Raw genomic sequence first — 9056 nt, forward strand, 5'->3', positions numbered from 1 at the left:
TGCAAATTAATTCAGGGAGGGGGCCAAGCTCCCTGCTCCAGGCAGCCAGTAGAACTTGGCAGCGTCAGCTGTGTGGTTGTGGTTTTGTCAAGGATACAGAAGTAAAAGGCGCTGTGGAATCAATCCTCCTGAATGGTTAGGGAATGCTGCTGAGGCCGAGTGTGTGTGTGTGTGTGTGTGTGTGTGTGTGAGAGAGAGAGAGAGAGAGAGAGAGAGAGAGAGAGAGAGAGGAGAGAGAGAGGAGAGAGAGGAGAGGAGAGGAGAGGAGAGGAGAGGAGAGGAGAGAGAGAGAGAGAGAGAGAGAGAGAGAGAGAGAGAGAGAGAGATTCGCCTGGATTACCTTGGAGACCCCACGATGTTGGAGATGCCAGAACAACCATGGGACACCTGCCAAGGAGAACTGCAGATGGGGTGTGCAACCAGCCAGGGAGAGAGAAGTGTGTTGCAGTCAATAATGCTGGAAGGGTGTGCAGCCATCAAAGTACTTTGACATCAAACAGAGATACCGGATTTGGAATTTGCCCTGCTCAGGTTTGACCCAGTATTTCCTCACTATGCCCCCTTACCGCTTCTCTTTTGGAATGGCAATGTATATTTCGTGCCATTGTTATGTTGGAAATATGTAATTTGCCTTTTGATTTTGTCAGGTGTTACAGTTTTATAACTGAACTTACAAGTTAAAGGGATTGCTCTGAGTCTTAGAAGAGACTGGAATTTTAAACAGTGTTAATACTGTGATAGACTGTGGGGACTTTAGAAATTGAACCGTATACATTTGCACTGTGATGTGGCCACCAGCCTGTTGGGGCCAGAAAGTGGAATGTGGTGGTTTGAATGAGAATAGCCCTCACAGGCTCTGTGGTGGTTCGAATATGCTTGGCCCATGGGAAGTCGAGGTGGAAATTTCTGGTTTCTTTGGAGATTCATAACGATGTTTTGCTGGGGTACACAGGTGAGAGAATGTTTTACTGAACCAGACACATGGAAGGATGCACAATGTATAGAAAGAATGTAAATATGGCCGTAGATGGTGGGTCGAGGCTGGAGTGAAAAGAAAATTATACGAATTCTAGGTTTAAAAATATAAAATTAAAAGAGTTAGCCCCAAAAGCCACAAACTCAGGGCTAAGCCCTGCCGCCAGGAATAGCAGGCCATAAAGATAAAGAAAAGGAATGCAAGAACCAGCTCAGGCTATCGAGGACTGAGCCATAAACCATCCAAAGACATCCCCCCAGCTTACTCAGAGTCATACTTTAACCAGATGTCCTCCAGACCCTGATAAGCCCCTACTTGTGCTTTTCAGCCATTGTGTCCTACAGAGAGCATTCCAAGAAACCGGACAGCCCAAGCCTAACCAGAGGTGTTTCAAATACAAATGCTCCATCAATTTTGACAAACTTTTAAAAATAATGAGGACCTAAAGACCCTACCCTTCTCCTGATTTAGTAGCTCTGTTCCAGGAACCAGGGGGCCATAAAACCTTCTGGCGTCCCCTTATCTCCTGGAGCCATAAAACAATCTTGTAACTTGTGGTACATTCCCCTTTGACATCCCCCATCCCCTGGTGCTCACAGCCTCTGCCTTTAAATACTCTTTTTCCCAGCCTCTCGGGGTCGACACCTCTGTCTCCTGCGCGGGATACGTGTCGGCCCGGAGATCTCTGTAATAGGTCTCCGTAATAAACCTCGCCTTTGCTTATTACATCCAAAATGGTCTCTCTGTGTCTGGGGTCCGCGATTTCCCAAGACTTGAGTAAGGGTCTCTCTGCGTGGGATCTTTCATATTTATGGGGGCTCGTCCGGGATCTGCGCGACTACCCCAGACTCCGAAGACCCCTTGGAGGTGAGTTGGATGTTTGTCTGAGTGTTTCTGTGTGAGCGGCGCCGCAATTGTCCGTCTGTGTCTGTCTCTGTTTTGGTTCCGCCGTGTGTGTGTATATGTGTGTCTTAGTACTGGTCAGTGTTAAGAGGGCAGATGGGTATTCCTGCCCTGTGGTAAGAGGGCAGATGGGTATTCCTGCCTTGTGCTGAGAGGGTGGATGTGTATTCCTGCCCTGTGCTAGGAGGGTGGATGTGTATTCCTGCCCTGTAGGAGAGTGGATGTGTAACCCCACTCAGTGCAGCTGCCTTTGTGGTCCGTGAGGACCCCCTGGCTGCGGAAGGGGGGACGCCCCGGGCCCGCAAGGCTGCAGCCCCTGGAAGACGTTCCACGGGCGGAGAACAGTCGGGAGAGCCCGGCTATGGACAGTCAGGAAGACCTGACTCTGGTTTTCTGGAACAAAGGAGATGGAATGCTCCTTTTACCTAGGCGGGAGTGGACGAGGAATCCCACTCCGTCAGAGGTCGAGTTCGGCTGCCTATTTAAATATAGGCACGGACAAGTGTGCTTAGTCGTTAGGACAAGAGGACACTCTGGAATCCTGTTGGGAGGTGGAATCAGATGGTCCATCTCATCCCAAAAGCAGCTAAGGTTAAGCTGCAGTTTGGGCCACGTACTGAAGGTACCAGGCATCTGTGAAAGTTGGTTATAAGATGCTTTGTCTTGATATTGTTTGTCTGGCTTGTTTTCTGTGGTATTGTCGAGTGTCTTTTTGGCTTTTGTTTCGTTTTTGAATTTTGGACTGACGACTGTGTTTGAATTTGGACTGATGACTGTGTTTAAAATCTTGGACTGACGACTGTGTTTGAAATCATGAAACTGTTTGCTTTGTTCGTCATAGAGTTTTACTTGGTCCTCTTGGTGCTTAAGTTAAGAGTTAAAAATAATTTGCTTGAGAAAAATTGTTTTCTGCCAGGGAGTTTTGTCTTTCTCTCTTGAGCCTCCTCCCCAAGGAGAGATGCCCCTCCCTTTACTCCCCTTGATCAGCCTAGCTGCTGTTAACAGTTGTGTAAACAGACATTAACAAAAACCTTTAGGACAAAACCGCTCGTAAATAAAAAAGTTCCCCAGATTAGGCCTCCGGTATGAAACAAGTATAGTGAGTAAGAAACTTAATTTTATGGACCCCGCTCTAGTGGCGGTGTGTTGGTTGATAGCCAACGTTAATTTTTTAAAACATAGTGTTTTATCTGTGCTTGTGCTCGCAACACACAGTAGGGGGGAGCGAAATTAGCTGCGGAGCTGCTGCAGCGAGCATGGGGACTTCTCAAGTCTCACCCAATTTTTCTGGCTCTTCAGGAGCTGTTTAAAAGTAAAAGGCTTAAGGTAAAAAGAAACACTATAGAGAGATTTCTTAGTGAATTACTACACCTTGGTTCGCCATCTCTGGGAATCTCACGGTGGACAGCTGAGATAAGCTAGAAAAGGATTTAAATTTTGCTTGAGAACAAAGAATCTTAAAGGTGGAGTTTCAGCCGGTATGGCACTTAGTGCGTAGCTGCCTGAAAGATCAGAAATGCTGTCAACAGGCTATAAAAAAGGGACAGGCTGTGTTAAAAATGCTACATAAAGAATAATCTAAAAAGGCTGAGAGTGAGGTGGGAGAGGACTCTAAGAAAAACAAGAACAAGAAAGGAATTTCTGCTTTTAGTGACCAGACCTTCAACTCTTGCTCACAGAAAGAGGGTGCTCATTAAGAGAAGTTCTTTAAGGAGCCTGCCTTATCTGCTGGCCCTATTCCAAGAGAGGAGCCAGTCTCCAGCATTAAATTACTTTTCTCACTGGTCATCATTAGCATAGAGAATGCCTTTGATCTTATCCCCACAGCAGCTAGTTCCTGCCCCTGTGGTCGAAATGTCCCAGGTTGGGGGACAGAGAAGCCCCTAAAATAGTTTCAAAGAATCTACAACAAACTGTAAAGAACTTTGTTTTGTTTTGCCAGTTTAAATTTAGAATTCAGGCTTTGGCTGTGGCCGAGGTCAGGATTAATGTTTTCGTTTCCATGGGCCCTTAGCCCACTGAGACAGTTTGGTAAAGGACTACTACTACAGTCCTGATATTCAGAGACATGGAGAGAGCTATAGTTTTTTTTATTAAAGGTTGGTACTATAGTATTAACAATCTCTTTATTAGATATAAGAGACAAGAAGCCCCAGGTGAACTGGTTACAATTCTTTTGTCAGCTGCTTAGTATCTAACACCCAGGTTCTACCGTCTCTCCATCCTTTTGTTATTAGTTCTTACTAGAAGCCTAGTGTCCTTCAGAGGCTGGGTTTATTGAGAGACAGAGCCACTGAGCTGGCACTAAAAGAAGGTACTCCTTAAGAGAAAATCTAAGTCAAGAGAGACAGCCGGTAACAGATAGGCTGCCCCTCTGCTCACTTTTCTGTTTCACAGACACAAGGTGTTTTTGTCCCAAGAAAGCCTCCTGGCTTAGCTGTGTGACTAAATGCTATTTGCCCTCTTCAGTGGACCTCTATTCTCAAGATTCCCTTGTTTACTCACCATCCCATTTGAGATGCTTGTTAGTAACTGTTACAGGTCTTCTTTACCACCGAGGAAAGACGGAATCCTACTAGAGGCCAGAAAAAGTGTTCCAGAGATGGATGGAAGGCCCTCACTTCTGCCTGCTCTCTTCAGACGCCTGAAGGTAGGGAGTGCTCCAGGTCTGCCGCCAGACTCCAAGGGTGGGTCTCTGAGGGGCTGGAAAATGCCCCACCAATCTGGCTAAGATAAGGAAAGGATATAAAGAGAATGTTACAAAAATTTGAAGGGTTAAGTTAAGTTGCTGAGAGTTAGTGTAAGTTACAGAGAAAGTAAGGTTAAAAAAGAAAGAGATAAAAAGAACAGAAAGCTAGAGAAGAAAAGAGACAAAAAAAAAAAAAGAAGTTAGAGAGCTAAAGAGAGATAAAAGACAAGAGAGGAACATATACTGGCCACAGTAGTTAGGGAACCTAGGAAGATAGTACCTGACAACAGAAGAGAATTCCTGGCTAAAGATCAGTGTGCCTAATACGAAGAAAAAGGACATTGGGTCAGGGACTGCCCCAAAAAGAACAAGAGGGGACACTGGAGAGCCTCTTGGTGCTGGCTATGCACAGAGATGGAAGGGAAGCCCGCCCAGTTGTTTTGTGGATACAGGGACCCAATGCTCTGTGCTCCTATGCTCCAGTGGGCCAGTATCCAAAGACCTTGGGTACAGGGGCCTACTGACAACAAACAATACTACGGACTGCCCGAAGAACAGTGGACCTTGGCGTGGGCCGGGTAACCCACCCACTAATTCATGGTCATCCCTGACTGCCCCTATCCCTTGCTCATGAGAAAATTGCTCTCCAAATTGGCTTGCGTGGGCTAAAATGGCTAGATGAGGCTATGTATATACATATCTATAGACTGTGTATGTGGAGCTTAAGACCTGTCTCAGTGCACCAGTAACTGATGCTGGGAGATGAATGGCTTAGTGCTTTTCTGCTTGGAACACATCACTCCTGCCAGCCGGGAACTAACAATTATCACCCAATCCAGGACTTAAACTGTGATAGAGTGGCTGATAGAGTGTCCAAAGATGGGACCACTGGTCAGCTGCCATGGACTAGATTCTCCACCGGTTGGGGACAATCTGGTCACCTTGCTGCCCAATCCGGACCTGGAGCCACCACAGCACGAGTGTCAAACACTGACAGAAGCACATGGGTGGAGGAAAGACCTCTGTGACTGGCTGATTGACCCCTGCTGAAAGCCGAGGACCTTGTCCACAGACGGGAACAGTTCTCTTCATGAATGAAGATACCTTTCCAGGGATAGATAGAAGCTTTCCTCACCAAACGAGAGACGGCCTCTACAATCATCAAGAAGATACTGGAAAAAATCTTCCCCAGGTCTGGAATGCCCAAGGTAATCTGGTCTGACAGCGGCCCTACTTTCGTTGCCAAGGTAAGCCAGGGTGTGGCCAAGTATTTAGAGGTCGATTAGAAATTACATTATATTTACAGACCTCAAAGTTCAGGACAGGTAGAGTAAATAAATAAAATTTTTAAAGAGATCCTGAACAGATTGACCATGGAGACTGGCACAGACTGGGTGACACTCCTTCCCTCTTGCTCTCTTCAGAGCAAGAAATACCCCTTCCAGATTCAGCCTTATCCCCTTTGAGATCTTATATGGGGCCTCAGCTCCCCTGACTGTATTAGATGATGTTACTGAACCAACATGTCATAGTAATAATGATTTGTGTGCCAGGCTAAAAGACCTACAGGTGATACAGAAAGAAATCTGCTCACAGCTGACAGCAGCCTATGCCCCGGAGACCCCTGAGACATCCCATCAGTTCCAGGTCGGAAGCAGCTACACTGAGCCCAGACACTCGAGCCTCGCTGGAAAGGACCGTACCTGGTGCTGCTGACCACCCTGACAGCCGTCAATTCTCAGCCCTCACCAGCCATGTACTTACTAGCTGTTAGGGCTGAGAGCTGGGACCTAGAGGGAAATTCAGTCATGTTTGTCCTGGGTTCCATCGAGATAGGTGTGGGGATAGGCTTGATTTCTATTACAAATGATGTAACATTACATATGTTAGTACTCCTAACACTTCTTGGGATTGTGCCTCAGGGATCACAACCTATATAAGTTTAGAAGTTCTAAAAGACAGTCATGACCTTGGTGTATAGGTTCAGATAGTGTCCAGATTAGAATCCTGATGCTAAAGACTTTTTAGCTGACCTCCAAAAATACCTAACCTCCCTCTCAGAGGTAGTCCTTCAAAATAAAAAAAGATTAGACCTGATATTCCTTAAAGAAGGAGCCTGTGTGCTACACTGAAAGAATGTTGCTTCTATACAGACCATTCAGGAGTAATTAAAGACTCCATAAATAAACTTAGAAAAAGGTTAGACAAAAGACAGACAGAAAAACACATCAGAGATAGTTCGAGAGCTAGTTTAGTAGATCTCCCTGGATGACTACCCTACTCTCTGCTACAGCTGGGCCATTATTAATAATTTTCTTGGTTTTAGTTTTTGGCTCCTGCGTGACAAACAGGTTAATTGCTTTTGTTAAAAATCGAGTGGGTGCTGTGCGGTTGATGTCCTGAGACAACAGTACCAGTCAGTTAAGACAACTGGTGAGACCAAATACGAGACTTGATATCAAAATTCTAAGATTAGAATTATTTAGTAGGAGAAGACGGGAATGAAAAGAAAATTATACGAATTCTAGGTTTAAAAATATAAAATTAAAAGAGTTAGCCCCAAAAGCCACAAACTCAGGGCTAAGCCCTGCCGCCAGGAATAGCAGGCCATAAAGATAAAGAAAAGGAATGCAAGAACCAGCTCAGGCTATCGAGGACTGAGCCATAAACCATCCAAAGACATCCCCCCAGCTTACTCAGAGTCATACTTTAACCAGATGTCCTCCAGACCCTGATAAGCCCCTACTTGTGCTTTTCAGCCATTGTGTCCTACAGAGAGCATTCCAAGAAACCGGACAGCCCAAGCCTAACCAGAGGTGTTTCAAATACAAATGCTCCATCAATTTTGACAAACTTTTAAAAATAATGAGGACCTAAAGACCCTACCCTTCTCCTGATTTAGTAGCTCTGTTCCAGGAACCAGGGGGCCATAAAACCTTCTGGCGTCCCCTTATCTCCTGGAGCCATAAAACAATCTTGTAACTTGTGGTACATTCCCCTTTGACATCCCCCATCCCCTGGTGCTCACAGCCTCTGCCTTTAAATACTCTTTTTCCCAGCCTCTCGGGGTCGACACCTCTGTCTCCTGCGCGGGATACGTGTCGGCCCGGAGATCTCTGTAATAGGTCTCCGTAATAAACCTCGCCTTTGCTTATTACATCCAAAATGGTCTCTCTGTGTCTGGGGTCCGCGATTTCCCAAGACTTGAGTAAGGGTCTCTCTGCGTGGGATCTTTCAGGAGCATAGGTTCGCCTTGCTGTGCCTCGCTAGGCTGACGATGCTTGTGTGTTGCTTCACCTTGCATTGCTGACTCTCACTGGTCACGACGTGACTTCACAGAGAGTAACCCGCTAAAGAACTTCTCATGATATTCTAGCAGCCTCTTGCTGCTTCCATGGACTTGGGCCTACTGGTGGTGCCTCAAAATTTCTTCTAGATCCAACAGCCACTGTCTGCCAAGTGGACTGGACTGAAGCTGCTGATTCTTGTTTGGTGGTTTGCTAGCGGACTGCACTGCTGATATTCTGAGTGTGGAGATAGCAGTGGCCCACTTCCCCTCTGTCCGAATAATCTTTCTTTTCCACTGCCTCTGGTTGGTGATGGACTGGAGGTGGGAGGGGGGGTTAAAACATTCATGAATTTTTATTATAAGTAAGTTCTGAAAAGTCAAGTGCCTAGAGGAAGTGGCACTAGTAGGAGGCGTGGCCTCGTTGGAGGAAGTGTTACTGTGTGGGTGAGCTTTGAGAGTGCCCTCCGGGCTGCCTGTGGAAGACAGAGTCCTCTCCTGGCTAGTTTTGGATCAAGATGTAGAACTCTCGGCTCCTGTAGCACCCATGCCTGCCTAGATGCTGCCATGATTCTTGCTGAACCTCTTTGGCTGTAAGGGAGCTCCGATGAAATGTTGTCCTTTGAGACAACATTTTGTCGCCTTTGTGTCTCTTCAGAACAATGGAAACCCTAAGACAGGCTTGGTCCCCGGTCGGTAGAATTGTTTTGGGGTGACTAGGAGGTATGACCTTGTTAGAGGAGGTGTGTCACTGGGTATGGGCTTCGAGTTTTTAAAAGCGTCTGCAGGGTCCAGTCTCTCTTGTTCTACGCCTCCCACTTGTAGCTGAGATGTAAGCTCTAGGTACTGGTGCAGCACCGTGCCTGCTATTCTGCTGCCACACTTCCCACCGTGCTCATCGTGGGCTCCCACTCTGTCACTGTACGAAAACCCCCAACTAAATGCTTTCTTTAATAAGTCGCCTTGGTCCTAGTGTCTCTTCACAGCAGTAGAGCAGTGGCTAAGACACCCGCCGATGCCAGAACACGGTGTCAGAGCCCCTGGAGATGGAGTTACAGGCACTTGTGATCGACCAGGAACCAAACTCCGGTCCCCTGCATCCCTCAGCACAACTATTCTCTATACCTATTTTGTTTCCTGCCTGGAAAACCCAAGATGGAGAATGTATCACCATTCACCATCACAGTCCCTGGGGCCTGCAG

General features: G+C 46.5%; 1 long non-coding RNA gene across 2 annotated transcripts; it reads left to right on the plus strand.

The window, feature by feature from the left end:
* The first annotated feature begins 1044 nt into the window (after positions 1 to 1044).
* Positions 1045 to 7727, plus strand: LOC134479817 (uncharacterized). Of its 2 annotated transcripts, none has more exons than XR_010053567.1 (2): positions 1045 to 1843; positions 4409 to 7727. It is a non-coding gene; the product is annotated as an uncharacterized LOC134479817 (long non-coding RNA). The 2 variants fall into 2 exon arrangements; XR_010053568.1 differs by having other exon boundaries at positions 4421 to 7727.
* Positions 7728 to 9056: the final 1329 nt, after the last annotated feature.

The sequence above is a fragment of the Rattus norvegicus genome, chromosome 7 (genome assembly GCF_036323735.1).
Source record: "Rattus norvegicus strain BN/NHsdMcwi chromosome 7, GRCr8, whole genome shotgun sequence".
In the NCBI taxonomy this organism is placed as follows: domain Eukaryota; kingdom Metazoa; phylum Chordata; class Mammalia; order Rodentia; family Muridae; genus Rattus; species Rattus norvegicus.